The sequence below is a fragment of the Dromiciops gliroides genome, chromosome 4, assembly GCF_019393635.1.
Source record: "Dromiciops gliroides isolate mDroGli1 chromosome 4, mDroGli1.pri, whole genome shotgun sequence".
NCBI lineage: Eukaryota > Metazoa > Chordata > Mammalia > Microbiotheria > Microbiotheriidae > Dromiciops > Dromiciops gliroides.
The window spans coordinates 221,986,351-222,011,483 of record NC_057864.1 but is presented as its reverse complement, the minus strand read 5'-3'; positions in this window follow the sequence as shown (position 1 = coordinate 222,011,483).

The window sequence follows — 25,133 nt, the reverse complement described above, 5'->3', positions numbered from 1 at the left end:
AGTAAGAGCAAATGGACAAACACTTTCCCCAACACTTTTGGGGCCATATTCTCACCAACACTACTTCGGCTTCTATCAAAAGGAGGTCAGTCCCAAAGGTTGATCCTTGCTCCTTAGGACATTAATGTTGGGTTAGCTTCAAAACCTGGCCTGCACTCTGACTCTCAGATTCCTGTGGCTTGCTCATCTTGACCTTTCAAAACTTATAAGGTGGGAGACTCCATTCCCTTCAACTAGAAGGGAAAAGAACAATTGTAGAAGCCAAAGACTGAGGCCTGTTTTGGGACCACCCACCTTTGACAGGGAAAAGGCCCCAAAGTCTTATTATTTTCATTACCTTGATGTCATGTTTCATATGTTGCTTTGCTCAACAGGTATTTTAATGAGCCTTTCCAAACAATCAAAGACCTTCCTCTTCACAGCCTTGTAAGCTGATTGGATACAGTTATAAATGGTGCAAACATGCTCCATAATCTCTCCAAGGCCTTACACAGCAGCATGGCCTACACAGACAGCAAGATGACTCTTCTGGAAGCATTCCCTACTGTTTCCACATGAAAATATTATATATCAGACCTCCATTTTACACATACACACACACATTTAAAGCTATATGTCTGTATGTCTGTCTATCTATCTATCCATCCATCCATATATATACTTTATATGGCAGCTAAGTGGCACAGTGGATAACATGCTGGGCCTGGAGTCAAGAAGACCTAAGTTCAAATCCAACCTCTGACACTTACTAGCTGTGTTAGACTGGGCAAGTCATTAACCCTGTTTGTCTTAGTTTCCTTATCTGTAAAATGGACTGGAAAAGGAAATGGCAAAACATTCCAATATCTGTGCCAAGAAAAATCCCAAGAAAAGATTTGGACACAATTGAAAAATTAGTAAACAACAACAAATACTTTATATTTGGATTGTATGTCTATCATCTATCTATCTATCTATCTATCTATCTATCTATCTATCTATCTATCTATCTATCTATCTATCTAACTATAGATCAGAAAACAAATGGAATTTGGAACTTCACATCTAGATGTTTTCTTACAAGTTTGGTTGTGATTTGGAGGGGTAAAAGGCTCATAGAAATTCTCCTGTTTAGGTAGTTGGCTTGTATAACAAGGAGTTCACCAGTACCTATCTACATGAATCTTGAAGAGTCTGTGGCTTAAAGCTAAGCTCCTTCTCAACCAAAGGGAATAAGGGAAGATCAGGTAAATCTCAGTAGGGACAATGATAACAGAGAAAGTGGAAGTTAATTGTGAGACACCCCAGGGAATCTATTGCCAGTACAATAAAGATCAGGACTTCACAATATGCAGTGACTGCCTGTTCCCCAACACATTCTACATTCCAAAGCCAGGACTGAGAATGCCAAATTAAGAGAGGTTGGAAGATCTGCCCACTTTACAGTACTGTGGGCACTGTGACACTCAAGCCACCTCTAAGACGGTGGTCTTGTAAGAGAGAGATTTAGCTATTGTAGTTTGTCTGCTACAAACCACAGTGAAATGCATTCCTCCCTTCCCCTACCTTCCAGTGTTATACCTCATCTTGCTGGCTTTCTCACTGAGCTTATTTTCCATTCTTTATTTCTTTTAAATGGTCTATTCACTTTCTGTATTGGCTAAGTTTTCTAGAAAAGAAACTGATTTCTCTAAGATATCGTTCTTTGTGTGAGGGTAGATCACTGGGGAATTAAAAGAAGCAGTGAAGTGAATGACTGGTTTCTCTGGGGGCAAAGGCATGGGGGGGAGAGATAGAGATAAAGAGTCAGAGAGAGACAGAGACAGAGAGACAGAGAAAGGGAGAGACACTCAGAGAGACAAAAACAGAGACAGAGAGACGAAGAGAGACAAAGAGAGAGATAGAGACAGAGAGAGATTCTGTTTCCAAATTGATAAGTTGTTTTTCTGGATGGGGACTCGACATAAGCCAAAGAAATATTAATGATAAGCAGTTTCATAATGTCTCAAAAAAGTCATATAAATCTGAACCTCATGGATTCTCCTGGGTATAATTGAGTGAAACAGTGGTGTTAGGGAAAATAAATTTGTTAAGTAATGTAACAATTGGAATGATGCCACCTGCTGGAGACTTACTGTAGGGAAGCTCCACCATGAGGAGCAGGCCCTTGAGGGCAAAACATGTGGCTTTTCTTTGGCATCAGAAAGTGACCTTTGCTTGTGGGAGGAAGAGGGGGGAGGCTGGTGCTCTCACGTGCTTTTGTCAGGACTCTGGTTGAGAGTGGAGCTAAAGATGTGCTCTCCCTTTGATAGATAGATGAATCTAGGCCTTTCTCTCCGACTTCACCAAATTCTTATTCTCCTTAATAAGTGCTTAAAAGTCTAACTCTTGCTAAAGCTTATAATTTATTGGCGACCACTCATTAGATATTTTAGACAGACTAGCTAGAATTTTAGCCCATTACAGTAAGGAGCAGCAGTTGCTTTTCTCAGAAGCAATTGTCTAGGGTACCTGAGAATCATTCTTTCACTTTTCCCTCACAAAATTAAAGAAACCTTTCCATGGCGGGAAGAGGGGCAGAATGAGAATGGTGACTGGAGAGAAAGTCACATCTACAGGGAGGAATAGGGGGAAAGGATGGATCTGCATACATGAGGGTTGGGGTCAGAAAAAGAGAATGACTAGATAGTTTTCCTGATAAACCAAGTCTCTAGCTCCTGTTAGGGAGGCATCTTCCAAAGGATTTGGCAGAGTTTTGGCTTCTTATTTCTTCATGATCTGGTGGTTCTATCCTTATTTTCTTTGGTAGGGAGAGTATCTCTCAAGATGACTGAGCTTTGGGAAATCAAGTTACATTCCAACATTCCTTTCTGCTGCCTTAAAGATAATCAGTCAATCAAGGCAATTATTTTATTTTAGTGCATGTCCATTTAATAGAAAAGGTTGTCATTATATGGAAAATCAGTCTTGTGAGAAAGAATGAAAGGAATAAAGGCTGTTTAGTCTATAGAAGTAAAAGGTAAGGGGTAACAACAATCTACTTTGAATTAAATGACTTTTATGAGGGTGAAACTGGGCAACTTTTCTTGAGGTCCATAGAAAACCAACAAATAGAAGAGTTAAATGAAAGCAGAAGAGGTTTCCATTGGGCATAAGCAAGAACTTGCACTGGGCTCCTGTGATATGCAGAGTTTATTTCCTTAGAGGAATTAAAGAGAGGACAAAAACATTTTTAACTGTCAGAAGACAGGAGGCTGGGCTTGAAAATCCCAGATCCAATGACTATACAGTGTTCCTCCCTTCACATGTGACTTTCTCATCACCATTCTCAGATCTCCCAATGGAAGTGTTTCTTTAAACTTGTGAGGAAAAATCAAAGGACATTCTGAAGCACCCAAGACAACTGCCTCTTGTGGTCCTGTTCAGCACTAAAATTCTATGGCATATCAAAATCAGAGTGATTTCTATCTGATTGTGACTAAATTTGACAAGACCGTGAGGGAGTATTTCCCAGAAAGCCCTCATTTTGGCTCTTGCTTTTTCATATTCTTTGCTCAAAGCTCCACATTTACAGGATTTGATTCCAACTACCTGTCTCTTGTTTACCAGAGGGAGATGAGAGAGCTTTTGGATATAGTGTAGCTATTTTTGGTTATGACCCTTTGGTGAAATAAGAGACAGGATTGAATTTGTACCTATGGTAGTAGTCAGGATGCCTATCAGGGAAGTCAGCAGAGCCTGTGAAAGCCATGGGCAGTAGCAGTTGGCTGAGTCATAGTGATCTTAGAGGGTAAGGTTCTAGAAGGTGTGATTCTCTTTGTGGTTGTGGCACCCCTTTCCACATGAGCATAGGCTGTGTCCTGCATGGGCATCCTCAGTTACCATTAACATAAGCAATTTAGCCCAATTCTAGTCACACAAGGAATGCACATGTGTGGAAGGGAGGGAGGAGATGAAGATAGCAATGATAGGGAGAAGAAAGTTGAAGAGTATGAGGTAGGTTTTGTTTTAGATTTAAAGTTGTAATGGCCCTTAGAGTTCATCTAGTCCAACCCCCTCATTTTGGAGATGAGGAACCAGGCTTAGAACTAAAGTCACTTTTCCAAGGTATTCTAGATAGCAAGTGAAAAAGCCAGGGTTTGATTTGGAGTTATGGAACCTGGATCTAAGTCATGTCTCTGCCTCCTACTTGTGAGGCAGCTGGTGGTACAGTGGATAGACTACTGGGTCTGGAGTCAGGAAGACCTTGATTCAAAGCTAGCCTCATACACTTATGAGTTATATGACCGAAGGCAAGTCACTTACCTTTTTTTTTTTTGGTTGCCTCAGTTTCTTCAACTATAAAATGGGAATAATAGTAGCTCCTACTTCAAAGGCACTGTTAGGATCAAATGAGATATTTGTAAAAGCACTTAGCATAGTACCTATCACATGGTAGGCACTACAAAAAATGTTCATTCCCTTCTGCTTGGCAATTCATTTGATCTTTTGGAGTCTCAGTTTCCTTATCTTTAAAATTAGGGGTTTAGATTAGATGACTAAGGTCCACTTCAATTCTAAATCTGAGTCTCTCATTCTAGAATGCTTACCACTACTTTGCTCTTGTATTAAAGTGATTTATGTTTTATTTCCTCTAAAAAAGCTAAGGTTTGAATGCATTTTTTTAATTCAAAATCTAGGGCTTGATTCAAAGTAGTGGCACACAATTGTCACGCAACCAATCAGCAAGCTTTATTAATCATGTCCTATGTACCAGGTTGTGTTAAGCACTGGAGATAAAAAACAAAAACAGAAGAATCAAGGGCTTGCTTACTTTTTAACAGGAGAAATACGCATATAGGTGCATAGAGAATGAATATAAAGCTGCTACAAGGTAAGCCTGGAGGGGAAGGCACTTGCAGCTGTGGTGGAGAGTGGAGGAGACACCAGAAAAGGCCTCAGGTCACTTGACTTAAGTGTTGAAGGAAAGTAGAAATTCTAGGAAATGGAAGGGAGAAAAGAGACTATTCTTGGCACAGTGTACACTAGCAATGGAAAGGACAATACCGCTGGACCATAGACTGTGGAGGGAAGTAATGAGTAGTAATAAGGCTGGAAAGATAAGAGGGGCCAAGTTGTAAAGAGCATTAAATGTGAAACAGATGAGTTGATATTTATCCAAGTAATGATAGGAACCATTAGAGTTTATTGAGTGAGTGTGTGTGTGTGTGTGTGTGTGTGTGTGTGTGTGTGTAGGGGTGGATTGTGATAGGGTCATACCTGTGACTTAGAAAATGGTATTTTGGTGGTGGTCTAGAAGATGGATTGGAAAGTAACTTGAGGCAGAGAGACCATATAGAAGGTTTTCAGTAGTACAAGCAAGAGGTGACAAGGGATTGAGTGAAGTAGGATAATCTCTGTGTAAGTGACTAGAAGGGGACAAAGGAAAGAAGCAAAGATGGAGAAATGACAAATGTTTCCTAGATTTCTTTGTGCTAATCAATGGCCCATTCATTCAACAGATATTTGAGAGCCTACCATTTAGAGGGTACTGTGAGGGCTACAAATATTTATAAGACTCTCTAAGATTTATATTTATGTTCAGACCTGATTTATAAGACAAAGACTTATAAGGAATTCTGCCTTTAAGAATCTTGCACCCAACAGCATTGTGGGTTACCTTGTTGAGGGCAAGTACTAGGGCCTTTCATTAGTACAGAGCCCTTCCTGGACTAAAAAGAGGCTTCACAGGCTCTTTCTTTCCGATGATTACAACATCTGGGCAAAATTCTTCCTGGTGTCTCACTCCCTTCTTACTTAATTCTCACTCCTGCCAGCTAAAGTCAATTCCAGTCAAGCCAAGAGAGACGTGCCATGACCCACTGAGGTTTGGGGTCACCTCCCTGCATCCTGACATTGCACAGTGCTTGTCAGGTGGGCAGCCTGAAACCTAGCACCTCTGCAACCCTGCCAGTGATGTGAGCCCATGCATGCATAGATAGCATTTCTAGTTGCTATGGCCTCCCTATGCACCCACTCCTGCTGGTGTTAAAAATAGAACTGCGCTCTGCAACAAGAGATTCTCAAGTGACACCCACCAAGTGCACATTAACTCATCAAAGTGGTGATTCCAAATTGATTATTTCGATTGTAAGCCATAATAACATGTTCACTTGAAAAATAATTAGCAGTGGAGTGGGGTCCAGGGTAGCCTGCTGGCTGCCTGGCTGGCTCTCCTGGGCTGACTGCTGAAGCAAGCGAGGGGGTGGGGTAACTGAGGATAACATGTTGTTTGTCTCCCCTGGGCAAACTCAGGTGGCTGAGAGAGTTGATAATCTAGGATTAGACTCCTAATCCCATGACCCCCTGTGCCCCAACCCAGGCCATCTCCATGGCACTCTGTTTTGTCTCCTTCCCCCTGAGCACCACCCCCCTCTCCTTCCCTTCCACTCCAATTTTCATTCCAAGCAAATCTCTTATTGTTCAGCTCCGCTAGGCCGGCAGTAATTGGCTGGGCTCCAGCTGAGAGTGCTGGATTATGGATGACACACATTTCTCACACTCTACAGTGTGGGCAGCTGCCCCATGCACCTTCACTCTGGTTTCCTTGGAAACCAAATCACTCTGCCAGTATTAGGCAGTGTTAAGAAAAAAAGCACCCCCTCAAAAACAAAACAAAACATATTGCCACAAACCCAGAAAATCAAGAGATACTACAATGCTGTCTTTTCAATCTTCACCTCTATCCCCTCCTTATAGAGGCCATGTGCTCCTCTCAGTGCTCCTTAGCATGGGCTCAAACCAGGGCCAGACAGTTGGAAATGCTCATCCTTTGGGAAGGGAGGAGAGTCAGCTCCTAGAGGAGTCAGTGGCTGCTGATATAGCAAATTCAGCAAGATATTTATGGGCAGTTAGATTGGGAAATGGTTCCTGAGGGGGTAGAACAGAACAGGCTGCTTATAAAATCATAGTCTGGCTCAAGAAGCGATATGGAAGGTATTCCCATATTCTTTGGAAGGGCTTGTGATTTCTTCTACCTCTTCTGAATGAATGAGGACTCTTTTGGGATACCCTTCACAACTCTTCTACTGTCCTAGCTACTTTTTCTTTTATCCTAGAGAAAGAAGCATGGCCAAGGGAAGTGAGAGAACTTCTAGTTTCTCCCTTATTGCCCCATTCCCTCCAAGTGTAGGGAGGGTATATGTATAATCCATGTTCAAATATGACTAGCCTTTATAAAGACAGGATTTTTATCTCAATGCCCATTCTCATCAATGAGTTAGGTTCCCAGAACAAGATCAGCTACATCTCCCTCTCAGGTTTCTAAGAGTGTTTTGGTAAATGTTTGACAACCAATTCTTCAAAGCAAGACACACTCATAAATTTAATTTGCATTACTAACATTTTCTCCACCACTTTCTTAATTCTAGACCATCAACAAAACAACAAATCAATATGTAACATTTTGTGATTTCTGGGGTACAAACCCTTACCACTGAACATTTAAATATTGACTCCTGAGAGTCCATTTAAGTTGTCTCTAAGACATTCTGTGTACACTGAGGAGTTGGGGAGTATCTTTTTTTCTGGGGCAATGAAGTGACTTGCCCAAGGTCACACAGCTAGTGTCAAATGTTCGAGGCTAGATTTGAACTCAGGTCCTCCTGAATCCAGGGCCTATGCTTTATCCACTGTACCACCTAGCTGCCCCTGGGAGTATCTTTTTTTAATGCCATCAGCTCCAGCCCCTATTTGGGTATGTTTTACTCAATATTAATCACTAGGTAGTTAGTACCTCCTTTACGTTATTGATATCCTCTTTTGATTAGCATCCCAGTGTCACCTAACAAATTAACATCCATTAGTTTTTACCAAGGAATACCTACTAAGATCACATGGCAAGAACCAAAGTCACAAATATATTCCCCAACATCTTGAGGCACATTCTCACTTTCACCAGATGGAAAGAAAGAGTAGACACATGATAGAGTGAAGCACTCTTAGGTCAAAGCTGCCTGGGTGGGGAGATAAAGAGCTGAGGCCTTTCTGCCCACTGAGGGCTTACAGTGGTTCTCACTTCCTCCCTCAAACATAGTTGGGAAGCACAAAGGACATACCTTGGCTGTTCAGTGTCTTTTTAAATACATTCTCAAGTTCTGGTTCAGCATCCATTTGGAAGACTTCTCTTATTTATATAGTAGACTGGAAACTTTATATAGTTGACTGGAAACAATGGTCAAAATACCTCACATGCTTTGAATTGGGGAGCAGGGCCTTTGCATTACACATCATCATGTCTTCCCACAAACAAGATCTTCAGCCTCTTCCACATGGATTGGCAGGAGACAGAGCCTACTTTATTTTCTCTATACTTGAGGGTGGAGCTCCATTGCTCAGGCTGTTCTTATGTTCTCCCTGTACTTAAAATTTTGCTGTCCTTGGAAAGTCAGCTATGGTGTGTTTTGAACACATTGCTGATGTCTTCAATCCAGAACAGTCATCTGGAGTCCCTGACAGACATAAGTGTTGTTTTCACTCTCTTCCCCAGTGCAATACAAAGAAAGAGTACTTCAAAACAGCTAATGTGGCACAATCTAATACAATCATCCATGGACAAGCAGTAATCATGAACATTCTCAAATACAAAAGTATGTAGAACAAAGAGCAGTTTACAATGTTAATGATTATCACTGACTTGATAAGTAAGACTCTATCTTACTCCTTATCCTTCTTGACCTTTCTTCAGCCTTTGACACTGTTGATCACCCTCTTCTCCTTGATATTATTTTCTTTCTAGATTTTTTTTCTGACCCTACTCTTTCCTGATTCTCCTTCTATCTATCTTACTGATCTTTAGTCTGCTTTGCTAGATCTTCATTTGGGATACAGCTGCTATCCATTGGTATCCCACAGGTCTCTGTCCTGGGCTATCTTTTCTTCTTCTTTCTTTATACTAGTTCATTTGCCAATCTCATCAGGTCTTATAGATTAAATTATAATGTCTATGCTGATGATTCTCAAATCTACCTATCCTCTCCTAACCTCTCTGCTGACTTCCAATCATGCATCTCCCTATGCCTATTGGACATCTCAAACAGGCTATCCTCTAGACATCTTCAACTCCCTTTCAAAAATGAACCCTCCCTTATTTCTAACTTCCCTATTACTTTTGAGGGCACCACCATCCTCCCAGTTACCCAGACTTGCAACAACCAAGATATAATTAATCCTCAACTCCTCACAAAGAGGTTTTTAGTTCTCAAAAGGGCTAGACTCATTTGACCTGTCAGCAGATTAACATGATGTTGCATGACTATATAATATACTTTGCCTGTACATGCAGCCTACTGAAGCTTTTACTGTATGATTGGAGTTAGTTTCTATTTTATTATTTTGCTATTATGTTTATTTGCTTACATAGCAATGTTATGAATATGGTATAACAATTTTTGAGTGTTAGATACACACATGGTTTTGTTGCTTGCTATTGGCATATATACATGAGTTTTATGCATATTTTGTTCTTTTATAGGACAATTGATGTTCTTATTTCTAGTTTTGTTTTATTTTTCTGTTTATGGATCTTTGCTATTCTGTGGATGTGTTTATACTACCATGTACTATGTCCCGAATGTAATTTAGATATCTAATGCAGAAAGTGATGTTTTTTTCCTGTGCTGTGCCTAGAGTATGCAATGTTAATGTTCTTTTACCCTAAACAGTATCATGATTACTTGAAAAACTGGGATGGTGTATGATGTGTACTTGCAGATTTTAATTATACTGCTCCTGATTTCTGTAGGACATTTCTTATTGTAGGAAGTAACATAGCCCTGGACAGCTATTAAACCAGGAAGACTCAGAATACTGGAAGTAACTACGTCAACTGAGAGGACTTACTCAGAATTAATAGGACTTATGATGCCCAGTTGACTTAATTTTTGTTGGTGAAGCCATGAGGATGAAGGGGAATGCAGAGAATTCATCTTGGTTAAGCCAAGATGGAGGCAGTAGACTAAGGGTCTCAGTAAAGTGCTTTGCCTCCAGGCACCCTGCTCCTGGTCCCTGGGACTCTTGCATGTTGCTGCTATGGATGATTGGGACTGAGGGAATGAATCATTGACTTCCTGAAACGGAAGGACCTTTTTGGTGAGACCAGACCACAAGAGGCAGTTGGGACCCTTTTCCTTTCCCCTTGCTCATTGATAGGATCTTGACACAAAGTCCTCCGTCCCTTACCTTACCTGTTAGACAATTACATCATGCTCTACTTTGGAGAGAAGCAATTTGTCCTTCCCTGATTGTTAGACAAAAGTGGCCTGTATCAAAGCTTTTGTTTTCTATTACCTTCAAATTCTTATGCTATTTCATCATTTGAGATAAAACTAGTGTCCACTGATTCCATGTGAGCTAATGTGTTTTATTTGTGTTTTTTTTTAATGTGTTTTATTTTCTGAGGCTGGCAGAGAGAGAGAGAGAGAGAGAGAGAGAGAGAGAGAGAGAGAGAGAGAGAGAGAGAGAGAGAGGAAATTTTGCTCTAAATGATATTGTAGATATTATTACCCTTCATCAGGAGCTGAGGTAGGGGGAGCAGGTCCTGAATTCCTGAAGGAAGGAGTTCATGAATTCATTACTCCCTAGACCTTTGGAACAAATCTGTGCCACAGAGAGAAAAGCTTCATCTGCAATAAGGACTGGAAAAGTGTCAACATAGCTGTGAACTGACACTGAAAACATTTGGCTTTGTTGTGACTGGTTAACTAGACGCAAAGATTTATAGCACCAAATTTCCTTTCTACAAAAGACCTTGTAAGTAGGGCTATGTACACACGCACATATATGTACATATACATCTATGAATACACTATTATACTTATCATGATCATGATCATGATCATTGTCATTATTGTGCAGGAACATCTCTTGTTAGGAAGCTCAGTTGTACAGTGGAGAGTGTGGGGTCAAGATGAGGAGTTCAAATCCAGACTCATTGGTTGTGTGACCCTGGGCAAGTCACTTGTCTTTAGTCTGTCTTAGTTTCTGAATTTGTAAAACTAGGATAATAACAGCTACCTCCCAAGGTTGTTATGAGAATCAAATGAGACAATATTTGTAAAGTGTTTTGCAAACTTTGAAGTATATATAAATACTACTTATTATTATGCCTCAGTATATTACAGGTGAGGCTGAGCTTCTTATACAAGTGGGAAAACTATACACTACATTTAAGAACTTTCCCTACAGGTGGAAACTTTTAATTTTTACATGTGAGAATCCATTTAACATATGAATAATAGCCCCTTTTTTCTCAATCAACAAGCATTTAGTAAACACCAATTATGTACTAGAAACTGTGCCTTTAAGCTCTGAGGACACAAAGAAAAAGAAAAAAAAACAGTCTCTGTCCTCAAGGACCTTATATTCTAAACGAGGGAGGGAGATTCACACATATATACATATATGTATGTATGTATATATATGTATGTGTGCATATGAATATATGCAAATATAAGATAGAGTAGATTTTTTCCCCTTATCTATTTGTGGGAGCTCATGTTCATTTTCTTGGTTACATTTTATATTTTTATAGTATTTTACGTGTGTCTAGTTCTTCTTTTATACTCAGAGAAATAAATATACAAAATAGATACAAAAGAAACACAATTATGTTCACACATCGGAGGGCACTTGCAGTGGGAGGAATCAGAAAAAGTTTTATATAGAAGGTGCCCCTGGAACTGTGTCAAGGTGAAGTGAGAGTCCATTCTAGGCATGGAGCAGAAGCTATTGCAAAGGTACAGGAATGAGACATGGAGTGTTATGTGTGAGGAACAGCAGGAAGGCCAGTTTGACTGGACTGTAACCATACAGGGAGAGGAGTAATGTGAGAAATGTAGGTTGGGGCCAGGTAGTGAAAAACTTTAAAACCTATTCATCCTATATTATAGACTCATAATTTAGAGCCAAAATGGACCTTAGAGATTGTCTAGGGGGGCAGCTAGGTAGCACAGTGGATAAAGCACTGGCCTTGGATTCAGGAGGACTTCAGTTCAAATCTGACCTCAGACACTTGACACTTACTAGCTGTGTGACCCTGGGCAAGTCACTTAACCCTCATTGCCTCACCAAAAAACAAAAAAAAGGAAAAAAAAGAAAGAGATTATCTAGTTAAATATCATTATTTTACTAGGGAGAAAATTAAGGGCAAGAGAGGGGTAATAATTTACCCAAGACGGCAGAATGAAAACTAGAACCCAACTCTCAGAATTTATAATTCAGTGTCCTTTCCAATACTCACTAGTGGCTTATTGGAAAATTGTCATCTTTTTGCAAGGGGATAAGAAAGTTGAATGTTGATACAATGTTACCTGTGGAAGGGACTTTAGACAGATCACTTAGTGCAACCCCCTAATTTTACAGATTAGGAAATTGAGGACACAACAGGGGTGGGACTCAAACCCAGAATCTCTGACCCTAAATCCAGTGTCTAGCTAACTTGTTTCTATGTATGGTGAGAAAAGATGTGATCAAAAGGTTTTAAGAAAATAATGGGCTTTTCCAACTCCCAAAGGCCCCAGTTGGGATTAATTTGGACTGATTGGATTGACTGAGAATTGACTGATTTCACTGATTAATGTACTTGAAGTTGACTTGATTGAAACCACACCTGCCTGACTCTGAAGAGAGTGTGTTCTCAGAGACTGTGGACTTTGACCTCAACACAGGACTACCCTCAAGTCCAGTGAATCAATGGACTTGAATGCTACCAGCCAATTAGCTTGGAGTGATGTGTAGGCACCACCTCTCTTCCAGACATGTAGGTAGCTTCCTCTGCTCTGACAAGCTCAAGAACTTCCTCTTTTTGGCATGAGACTCATAGGTGAAGGCAGCTCTTTTTCTCTTCTCTCACCCATAGATCCTAGCTAGGTTTTTCTATCTTTCTGACCTAGTTGTTCTCTTTTTAATAATGCCTGGTATGCTTTAATAAATGCTTAATGCCCAAAACTGGTGCTAAAGCTTTTAATTTATAAGTAAACCCTAGCTAATTTTCTCTATACTTGGGACAGGAGTAAGGTGACCACACATTAGATTTTAAACATCACAAGGTGGAAAATTAAGGCAACATAGTAATATTGAAAGAACACTGGATTTAGAATCAAAAGACAGGGTTCAAATCCTGGCTCTGCTAGTGTTTTTTATATGTTGGTTTTTTTTTTGTGGGGTGTGTGTGTGTGTGTGTGTGTATTGCGGGGCAGTGAGGGTTAAGTGACTTGCCCAGGGTCACACATCTAGTGTCAAGTGTCTGAGGCTGGATTTGAACTCAGGTCCTCCTGAATCCAGGGCCAGTGCTTTATCCACTGAGCCACCTAGCTGAACCCTGTTTGTTTTTACTTTAATATTTAAACTTTTTTTTTTGTGAGGCAATTGGGATTAAGTGACTTGCCCAGGGTCACACAGCTAGTTAAGTGTTAAGTGTCTGAGGTCAGATTTGAACTCAGGTCCTCCTGAATCCAGGGCCAATAATATTTAAACTTTTATTTTTATGAACATGATAACCACTACCCTTAATATTTATATAAACAAAAGACAGAAATTGTACCCCTAAACCGTTAATTATATAGAGGATGTATTGAATTTTTCAATGTAGCACCAGAACTACCTTGCTTGTATAACTGAATCTCCTTCTGAATTTCCTTATTCTTTATTCTATATATTAAAAGAAAATCAATGTTGTTCTTTTCTTTCTTCCTTATTCTTTGTCACTATCAGTACTTTCCCAATCTCCTGCACAATACATACTCCCTTCTCTCACCCAGTAAAAACCCTCCCTTGTTACAAATGTGTGCTATTTTGGTCATATCTGAAAATTCTTCTTTGATCCAACTGCTAAGATGGTAGAAAGAATTTTCTACTTCATTTTCTACCTCTGTTAAGAGATAGAAAGAATGCTTCATTATCAGTATTCTTCAGTTGTGAATGTTCATTGTATTGATCCGAGTTCTTAAATCTTTCAGAATTGCTTTCCTTTAAAAGGTTGAAGTCATTGTATAAATCATTTTTTGGGTTCTACTAATTTGACTGCCTCATTTCATACATGTCTTCTAAGGTTTCCCTAGAGCTGACCCTTTTATCATTTCTTAATATTCCTTTATATTCATATACCATAATTTGCTTAGCCATTCCCCAATTGATAGGAACTCATTTTATTTTCAGTTCATTTTCATATGACTCTTTCCCCTATGTCTCTCATTTCTTTGAGTCAATATTGATTGAGTCAAAGGGAATGTAGTGAGTCTTTGGGTATAATTCCAAATTGCTTTTCAGAATGGCTGGATCAATTGACAGCTCCACCAACAGTGCATTACTATGATTGTTCTATGCCCCCTACAACAATTGTCATTTTTGACAGTCTGATGGGTGTTAGGTGTTACCTCAGAACCATTTTAATTTGCATTTCATATTTCTCTTTTTATTAGTGATTTGGAGCATTTTTTCATATGGGTGTTGATAGATTGTATTTCTTTTGAGAATTTCCTGTTAATATCCTCTGACTCTTGGGGATGGTTCTTGTATTATTTCTTTTTGTTTCGTTTTGTTCTTTTGGTGGGACAATGAGGGTTAAGTGACTTGCCCAGGGTCACACAGCTAGTAAGTGTCAAGTGTCTGAGGCTGTATTTGAACTCAGGTCCTCCTGAATCCAGGGCCAGTGCTTTATCCACTGTGCCACCCAGCTGCCCTCATCAATTCTTTATATATTTTGTATCTCAGGCATTTATCAGGAAAAAAAAATGGCCACAAAGATTTTCCCTAGTTAGTTATTCCTGTTCTAATTCTAACTGCATTGATTTTGCTTGTACAAAAGTTTTTGATTGTTTTTGTCATCAAAATTGACTGTTTTAAAATCCTATGATCCGGCAGCTAGATGGCACAGTGGATAGAGCATTGGCCCTGGATTCAGGAGTACCTGAATTCAAATCTGGCCTCAGATACTTAACACTTACTACCTGTGTGACCCTGGGCAAGTCACTTAACCCCAATTGCCTTACTAAAAAAGAAAAAAAAATCCTATGATCTTCTCTGTCCTTTATTTAATCAAGGAGTTTTCTTCTATACATAATTGTGAAAGCTATCTCCTTTCCTTGTCTAATTTGTTTATGATATGTTATGCTAGGTTGTGTATTCATTTGGATCTTATTGGGGTGAGAGAAGGGTTCATGATAGTCAAGCCTGTGCAATATCTCTTCCAGGCTCCCAGAAAAGGATAAAGCTGGAATCCTGTCTATCTGCCATTCCTCAAATATCTCTGGTCTAGGTGTATGAATGTGGATTCATAATGAAAGTCACTTCCCTTATCACTTTTTTTTTTTTTTTTTTAGTGAGGCAATTGGGGTTAAGTGACTTGTCCAGGGTTACACAGCTAGCAAGTGTCAAGTGTCTGAGGTTGGATTTGAACTCAGGTACTCTCAACTCCAGGGCCGGTGCTCTATCCACTGCGCCACCTAGCTGCCCCTCCCTTATCACTTTTAAGAGGGAAAGCAGCTCCTAGCTTACTGTGGCCAGCTTGGTCCCTCTCCACCAAATGCTGGTTTTGCAAAAGACCATCATGAGTAGTGAATAGCAAGTAAATCCATTTATCCCAGAAAAAAAAATAGCAAACAGAATTTGGAGAAGTTCTATAAATTAGCATATGTCAAAGAATCCACTAAAGCAAATAAGCTCTTCCTTTAGCTGGGAGAGGAATGAATCTCAGCTTAGATTTTAGAGAGAATATCTTCCCCCAAGGGAAGTGCCCTGTAAGAAGCCTCTTGAATTGCAGAATCTGGAGGTCGGGAATATTATGGAACTGATTCCCATGCATATCTGTGGCTCAGAAGGCTACAGTCTATCACTGAAAGTCTTCCTCAATTGGAGATTCTTTCTCCATGTGTTTCTCTCACAAGGACACAACAAAATCCAAAGGAAACATTTCAATATGAAAAACTCACAGTATTGGAGTGTCTGGAACCAACTGAAATAATACCTTAAAGCAGCTATACTGGGCATTGCCTTAAACATTCAGGCATCATGTCTTAATCCATGTAAAGAGCAGCATGCAAAACTGTTCCTGACTTATGCAGAAGCTGGGCTACAATGCCAACAAGTATTAATAAGCATGTACTAGGTGTAAGACACTGTGCCCACGCATTAGGGATACAAAGTCAAAATAAAAGGAAGCAATGTGGTATATAACAGAAAGAACATGAACTCTGGAGTCAGAGGTCCTGGTTCAAATTCCATCTTTGATGAGTATTTCTAGTGTGATCTCAGATGAATCACTTAAACTCTCTGGATCTCACTTTCCTTATTTATAAAATAAGTGGGTGGACCCAGACAGCATCTGAAGTACTTTCCAGATCTAGAGCTATGATTTTATGAAAGAGTTCCTATTCTCAATGAACTAACATCCCTTTGGATAAATTTGGACTTAGAAGGGACCTTAGAGATCATCTAGTCTCATTCCTTCATCTTGCAAAGGAGGAAACTGAGGCCAAGTGAGGTTAAATAACTTGTCTCAGGTAATATAGATAAGTCTTCTGACTTTAAATCCCATGCCCTTTCCACCATACCACATTCTGTTTCTGCTACTTAGTAACTGTGTGGCCTTCTGTGAGCCCTTTACCTTAACTGTACCTCAGTTTCTTCCTGTCTGGAGACTTTAAAGAGGTAGTTTGCAAGAACTGTTATCTGAAGCCAGTGGCTGGATATCAGCTTGAGAACTAGAGTGCTGTGTTTGAAAACTTAACCTCCCCATCTGAACAACTATGCCTGAGCTTGTCTGTGCTTTTGCTTACTTCCACGAGAGTTAAGTCCCACGGGGGCAGTTTTGTATTCTTGCTCTTTTCTTTCCTACAAAGAAGTCTGGGTTTCCACACTTTCTGAGACCCTTAAAGAGAACATAACCTCATCTTTCAACTTTTATGTAGTGTAATGCCCTTTCTCCTTTTGCTGCTGAGGTTGGCAAGAGATCTTTGTATTCTTACAGAAACATTACCTTTTGAATGCTTGGTTGTTTTTTTTTTTGCAGGACAGTGGGGGTTAAGTGACTTGCCCAGGGTCACGCAGCTAATAAGTATCAAGTGTCTGAGGTCGGATTTGAACTCAGGTCCTGAATCCAGGGCCGGTGCTTTATCCACTGCGCCACCTAGCTGCCCCCTTGAATGCTTGTTAATTGGTTATGTCTCTCTCAGTCCTCTTTAGTCTTTTGCCCATCACTTAATTACCATTCTTCACCTCCTGACTGTAACACAGAACACTTCAAAATTGATACAAGAAACAAAATTACATAGGAGGCTTCTATCCTAGGGATTTCCTAGGGCTCTAATGACAAAAAACTGGAATCTCTTCAAATGAATAAATATTTATTTAGAGCATACTAGGTGCCAGCCACTGTCATTGGTGCTGAGAATGTAAATCTAGGGACACCACTTGGCTGAGACTCAAGGGGATTGTACACCTGTATCACTCCCTGTCTAGTACCATCTCATTGCAATTTGCCTGGGCTCAGCTCTAGTTCCGGAAGCCTCACCTCCACCCGGGCAGTTAAGCTTCTCTCTTCTCACATCATTTACTCATCAAATCCCTACCCTGTCATCTTTGGGACAATGCTTATTACTGTATAAGCTATGGCTCATGTCTTGCTCTCCCCAAAGGGGAAACTAAAAGAGATATGGATCAGGAAGAATTGCAGCATGCATTAACAGAAAGATTAAAGCAGGATTCATAGATACAGTTGCAATTTGCTTAGAGGATTGTTTCTAAGCATTGCCAAGAAACAGAACAGTTACCAGGGTTGTGAATTAGTCATTTCACATTTTACCATTCTGGGCATTGTCTGATCAAGCTGGCTACTCTTGTTTCTCATGCCTTTCTTTGAGTTAGCTATTTCCCTGCTGTTAGCCTTTGGTGCTCTGGTGCACATCACTGCTGCTGCCTTGCTCGTGGGATATTCCTAAGGCTGTTCTTGGAAATACTGCTGCCACCACAGCAACTGAATACTTCCTAACCTTTTGAAATGCTCAAAGTTACTTGTGAAAGAGAAGGAAACATAAAGGAATCAAGGGCTTCTGGGGACATAAGCATAAGCTTGACTACTTATGGCCTTCAGCATCAGCTACGGTGAAAGTGGGATCACCATAACACAGGTGCAAAGTAATGATTCTGTTTTTTCCCACCCCTCAGTGCAGTCACATCTCATCACTTCAAGAGCTAAAGCCAAGAAAGAACCAGACAGAAAACTTTCTCTGTCTCTATCTCTATCTCTGACTCTATCTTTCTGTCCCATGAGTCCTTGGCTCTTCTGGACCAGTAGCCAATTAAGGAAATCTCAGTGGTGAGTCTTACAGGGCAAGAAGTCACTCCACCCCACCCTTTCCTTCCACGTGGTTGCCAAGAATGGAGACTGAACATGTCCCAAGGGAAGGAAGAAAAAGTGAAAGGGTATCAACTATAGAAAGATAAATAAGATAAGTAAGATATAATTTCTGACTCTCCTGGGTGGGTGGAGGTAATAACACATACACAAATTTTGTTAATACAGCTATCTCTGTACCCAAAGACTTAGGGAAAAACTTAGATCAGCAGGACAGGATAGAATGAATGAATGAAAAGACATTTATTAGCTACATGCCATACATTGTGATAAACACTTGGGATACAAAAGAAAAAAAGACAGTCATGCACCAAAGAATCAGAAGTGGGACAGTAGGAGAGTGGTGGATACAATAGAAATTGGATGATTATAAATAATGTTTGATAAAGAGAGAATGTTTCTCCTTATATGAGGATTCTCACTTCCCCCACTCTCCCCCTTTGAGATATCCAGTCTTCTTTATGGCCTTTCTCAGGTAGCTCATTGGTTGCTATAAATTTTCTTATCTCCAGTGCTTTTCCAATTATGGCTAACAACAGAAAGGCAGTCATTGGTTTCTAAAAGGTCATCAAGATATAGAGCCTGATTGGGAACAGAATGACTTATGCAGTTGGCTTATATAAATCTGGAGAAGTTTTATGCACAAGGTGGGTAAGAAATGTTAGTGAGATTCATAAAATATACAAAGATTTGTAGTACCTCAGCTGATGAAAGTTTCCATTCTTTTTGGTGTTTGTGTGTGGATTACTTGTTTTTTTCCCCCCAAGAATGTTGAAGTTAGCTTTATCAGTCACTTGTTTAAGCACTGATTGATGCCATCCACTGTAGTGTAGATGTACTCAGCTAGAAAATAGAACTGGAAGGGATTTTAGTTGTTGTTTAGTCATTTTTTGAGTCATGTATGACTCTTTGTGCCAACAGCTAATAAAAGTCAGAGGCCAGATTTGAACTTTTGACTCCAGGTTCAGTGCTGTATCTACTGTATCATCTACTTGCCAGGAAGGGACCTTAAGAGATTATTAAATTCAACTTCTTATTTTAGAATTAAGGAAACTTATGTGAGAGCCTAAAAGAAATGACTTGCCCAAGGTTACACAGCTACTTAGTGGCAGGGCCAAATCTAGAGAGGGGGCCTTATGGACCCTGCCTTCTTGAAGCTTATAGTCTTAGGAAAAATAAATAACACATGATGTTAATACATATCTACAAATGGATCTATTAATTATTAGAATTATTTCAGGGGGTCCAGGAGCTCCAAGCTATTTTCATAGTAATACTAAGATATTTTAATTTCGATTGTAGTAAATATTGATAGATATAACCCATGTAAACAAAAGTTCTTTGGGAGTCCTTGATCATTTTTAAGGATATAAATGGGTCTTGAGACAAAAAAGTATGAGAACTGCTGCTCTAAGTAAGCATATGATATTATGGCAATGCTGTGTATTGGAAAAAAAACAATGGAGTTGAAGTTAGAAGACCTAGATTTGAACCCCATATTTTATATTTAATAGCTGTGTGACTGAGGATAAAGAGACTTGGTATACTCACCTGTAAATGCCACCTACTTTGCAGAATTGTGAGTAAGGTTTTTTTTGGAACACTCACATAAATGAGTTATTATTGTTATACATCTAGATGGGCATGTATCTAGGTCCCAAGAGGTCAAAGAACAAAGCAGGGCGGAGCTCTGATCCCAGGGCATAGGCTGTATGCCTTCCACCCTATATTAATATTTCCCACTCTATGGTTTGGGTGGCCATAAGCCCTGAGGTGAGAGGCCCAGAGCCATAGGTCTAGAAGTGAATCCATTGACTGAGGGACAGAAATGCTTGATTATCTCATGTGCTGCTGTGTGGCCAGGAATCTCTAGGAGAAAACCCTCCTTAAGCATCTACAAATGGGCCTCCTTTGCTGTTTGGAATTAAGTAACATTTAGTTCAAGAAACATTTATTAAGCAGCTAAGAGATACAAGTATTGTGCAGGCCTTTAGAAATACAAGATTTGAGTTAGTCATAATTTATGCCTTTATGGAACACTGGGCTGTGATACACCTAGGTAAAAATAATACACAATAAAGCAAGATGAGTGCATTACAAAGATGCAAAATAAAATACTTGATATCCAAGGGAATGGAAGGAAATCAGCATTTATTAAGCACCTACTTTGTGTCAGGTACTGTGCTAAGCATTTTACAAATAATATCTCATTTGATCCTTACAACAGATAGGTACTATTATTGTTTGTCTCATAGTTGAAGAAACTGAGCTGAACAGAGGTCAAGTGACTTGCCCAGGGTCATTCAGCTCGTAAATGTCTGAGGTGAGATTTGAATTCAGATCTTCCTGATGCCCAGAATTCTATCTATTATACCATCTAGCTTCCAAGGTGGGGAAACATTTTTTTTTAAATTGATTTTGGTAAGCAAGGTAGGTTTTATGAAAGAGGAGGCATTTGGGTTAAGACATAAAGATGGTTTAAGAATTCTGTAGGCAAAGAGGAAGAGCGAGGGCAGTCCAGCACAAGGAACAGCAGTGACCAAAGGTGGGAAAGTGGTGGTCCTTAAATGAGGTCTGTTAGCCAGTGTGTCACCTTCTTTCTTGTTCTATGCATTCTCCTTCCTGATTTTCATTCATTGAAGGGGTTTTTCAATGCAAGCTCAAAGAAAGTAGTTAATTCTAAGCAAAGGGGCCCTGGTTTCCACACTCCTTTTCTCTTCCTTTTCCATCCCCAATTTTAATAACTTAAAATTTCTTTGTTAGGTGGGCAGGTACATTAGAGTGCAGTTGCTTAGTGGCAGGCTTAAAACCAGAAAGATTGGGGTTCAAATCCTGCTTCTGACACAGCTTCCTTCCTATGTGACCCTAGATAAGTCATGTAATCTCTTTATGCTTCAGACAACTCTCTAGGATACTCCTGGGACAGGTGAATAGTTCCCATTTCTGTTCTGATCCCCTCACCTCTTGACTCTCCATAGCCTTTATACAATATGAAAAAAGATACATTTTAAAGCTTACCATGCATTTCATGTAAGAAATAAAAGAGAGGTTAATATTTCATAAAGAAAACTTTATTTGGTATATAATATTTTTAGTATCATAAAATGGTTCAATTTTTATAAGACCACAGTCAAATAAATTAGTGAGACTGCTGGTTCTGTTTTTTGCTTGTTTTTTCAACCAACAGTTTTATTTCTTCATTCCTCTCAAGGTTGCGACCATAACTCTCCAGACTTTCTTATCATGTCCCTGCTCAGGGTACTGTCATCTCTTCCCCACCCTAACACTTTCTGTCTTCTGCTTGTATCTGCATTCCCAGAGCATAGCACACTGCCTGGTACATAGTAAACATTTAATAGATACTAGTAGACTTGACTTTTATTCTTGGCAATTTTGGGGGTGGGGTGCAGCAATGAGGGTTAAGTGACTTGCCCAGCGTCACACAGCTAGTAAGTGTCAAGTGTCTAAGGCTGGATTGGAACTCAGGTCCTTCTGAATCCAGAGCCAGTGCTTTATCCACTTCATCACCTAGCTGCCCCCCGCTTGGCAAAATTTTTGAAAGAGATACCTGCATATCATGTTTAGCCTTCATTTAAAAAAAAATGATTCCTTGGATTTGATTGTGAACAGGACTGAGAATCCTGATTCTTGGAGAGAAATTGTTAGAAAATAAAATCTATGAGCACATGTAGAAAGAATGGGATGTATTTCTCCAAGGGTTCATCAAAAATTTTGTAACTTCATTGATTAGAAATCAAGCTGGAGTTTCTGGTTATTTTAGAGATAAATTAGTTCATCTCTCACTGGGGTTTTGGGGGGGGGTTTTGCTGATTTTTTTTCTATCTCAATATGAAAAGGTTTTTGTATCCTAATCTCATTCATTTGGTTTTGGTCAGTTGGGATTATTCCTCCAAATATATCTTTTTTTTTTCTTTCTCCAAATATATCTTTAAATTTTTTTCAGATGCATTATAATGCTCCCTTCCTTTCCCACTGGGCCTTGCCTTCTGACTGTTCTTCAATTCACTCATTTTTCTCCCCTGAAACCGCTACTTTTGGAATATTTCAATAGGTTAATATAGTTATTTACCAAATATCTCCTGTATCCTCTTGACAAGTTTCTTGTACCTCCTGGGGGTATGCATATTCCAGATTGGGAACCCTTGCTTCATATCCTTTGTAGTATTTACATATGCAGTTTAGCCTAGGGGCATTTTCCATTTGCCTGTTAGAGGTAATATTGAATAGAAATTAATTCTCTGCACTTTTACTGTGTCAATGAAGAATTATTATAGTCCAGTCCAGGCACTTCCAGAGTCATCTCCTTCAGAGGGCCAGGGAAAATCCCACAATTCCCTGCTCCTGAGTGTGAGCCTTCTAGTTGTATAATAATCATAGGATATGATCTCATAGACTTTTTTGTTGTTTTTTAATATTTCTTTTTCTTCTTTTTCTCATAGGTTCTTAAAGCTGGAAAGGACATCAATTCAATTAGGATATAGCATAGTATAGCAAATAAAACACTGGACATAGTTCAAATCCTACCTTAGATGCTTACATGTGACCATGAAGAAGTCACAACTCTTTGCCTCAGTTTCCTCCTCTGTAAAGGGAAGAAGATAGACTAAAAGCTCTCTAAAACCCAGAGAGATGAAATTATCTGCCCAAAGTCACACAAATAGTAAATGGTTGAACCAGGACTTAAACCCAGATTTTCTGCCTCTAATTCCAAAGCTCTTTTAATTTCCAGATGACTTTGTTAGTCTCTGTCTTTGTTTTAGTGAACAAGAATTTTGCTTCAAGACTAGACATTCCATTAGATTGAAGGGGAATGTTGGAGAAATGCTGAAATGTCAATGGTTCTCAGAAGAATTGGATGACCAATGCCGAAATTCCACCTCGTTCCATGGCCATACCATCATGTGTAGTTAGTCTGAATGTAATCAGATTGGGGCAGCTAGGTGGGTGCAGTGGAGGAGTTGGGAGGACCTAAGTTCAAATCTCACCTCAGACATTTACTATCTGTGTGACCCTGGGCAAGTCACAACCCCAATTGCCTTAAAATCTGGGGCCATCTCCAGTCATACAGATATACATCTTCTTTGTGTGTGTGTGTGTGTGTGGCAATTGGGGTTAAGTGACTTGCCCAGGGTCACACAGCTAGTAAGTGTTAAGTGTCTGAGGCCGGATTTGAACTCAGGTCTTCCTGAATCCAGGGCCGGTGCTCTATCTACTGTGCCACCTAGCTGCCCCATACAGATATATATCTTGCCACTGGACCCAGATGGCTTTGGAGGAGAGAGTAAGGTTGATGACCTTGCACAGCCTTCTCTCACTTAAATCCAATTTGTTGCAAGTCATGCCATCACCCTGGTGTCATGGTCCTCTTTGAGAATAAAGAACAAACAATCCAGTAAGAATAGCTCTGAGCCCCTACCCACCAGAAATATATCTCCTCCTTCAATCAGCTATAGTTTACTGTACCCTAGTTACATTTTGGAGTTGGTACCCCATGCAGACAGATAGACTTATAATGTATCCAGTGCTTTTACTCATTGTATTTTTAAAAAGGCAATAAAATAATAGATAACAGAACATCAATTGAGTACTGTTCACCTGTAGCTTCTCCTAGACTCAAGTCACTCCCAAACAATATTCAGGTATTAGAGGTCTGATCCTTCAATGGAAGGTGCAACAAGGGGAAGTTAAAGGCTCTTTGAGGAAATATGATCTCAGGTGCTTGGGGGAAAGGATTCAATTGGAGTAAGTCTAAAAATATTCCTTCATTCTACAACTATTTTTCTATTTTAATAACTGCACCAGGGTTGGCAAGAATCCTCAATCAGTCTTGTTTGAGTAAATTATGGTGTTTTTTATCCAGCACCCCAAGCTCTCTTCCTACAGTGATCAAAGTCCCCCCTGCTCTTAGTGATATGACATGAGAGCTAATGTGTAGTCCTGTTTGATTAATGGGCCTTCATGTGTAGTGTGACAAGAAAGAAGGAGACAAATTCTCCACATCAGGGCTTTCCTATAGGACAAAGGATGGCAGCAGACTGGATTTGCTCTCCCTTAGATTGACAGGGAATGAAATGCAGGATGTGGGAGTGGGTGCATGGGGGCATTTATTACTTTGCAGAATTATGAAGTGAGGAGCAGATGTCTGACCTAGAATGACAAAAACATGGACAGAAGAGGGAGAGCAGGCAGAGGGGGAGGGAGATAGACAATATGCCATTTTTCTGTACAATTTTCCTTTTTTTAATGTTCCCATAGATTATGTGACCCAATCATTTGATAGCCTATATAGATGTTTTATGGTGTTAGGGGCTTAAGGTTTTAGGTGAGGAAAAAAATTGAATGTGAACTTTCTGTCCTACAGAGACCCTCATCATCTCTGGAATACAAAGTTGATTTTTTTTTCAATTTACTCAAGGTGAGAAAGATAAATGGAATCTCTCCCCCTCCCACCCCAAGGGCTGGCATTGAAAGAAAATTAAAAGTAATTCCATTCTCTTGAACTTCCCCTCCATATGGGAGGGCCTTGGAAAGCAACTCTCCTCTCCCCCCAGCCCCATCCCCTTTGTCAAATTTAAGGGGCTGACTGAATGACACTTAGATATTTTCGTTTTTTTCCTCTCAGAATCTTTCTGTCTTCCTCTAAATTTTCTCTTCTTGATTTAGATCTGGAGAACCCATGTGAAGGGGAAGGATAAGCATGTTATTTTCCATTTTGTAGAGAGGAGAGCCATGAATGCTAGAGACA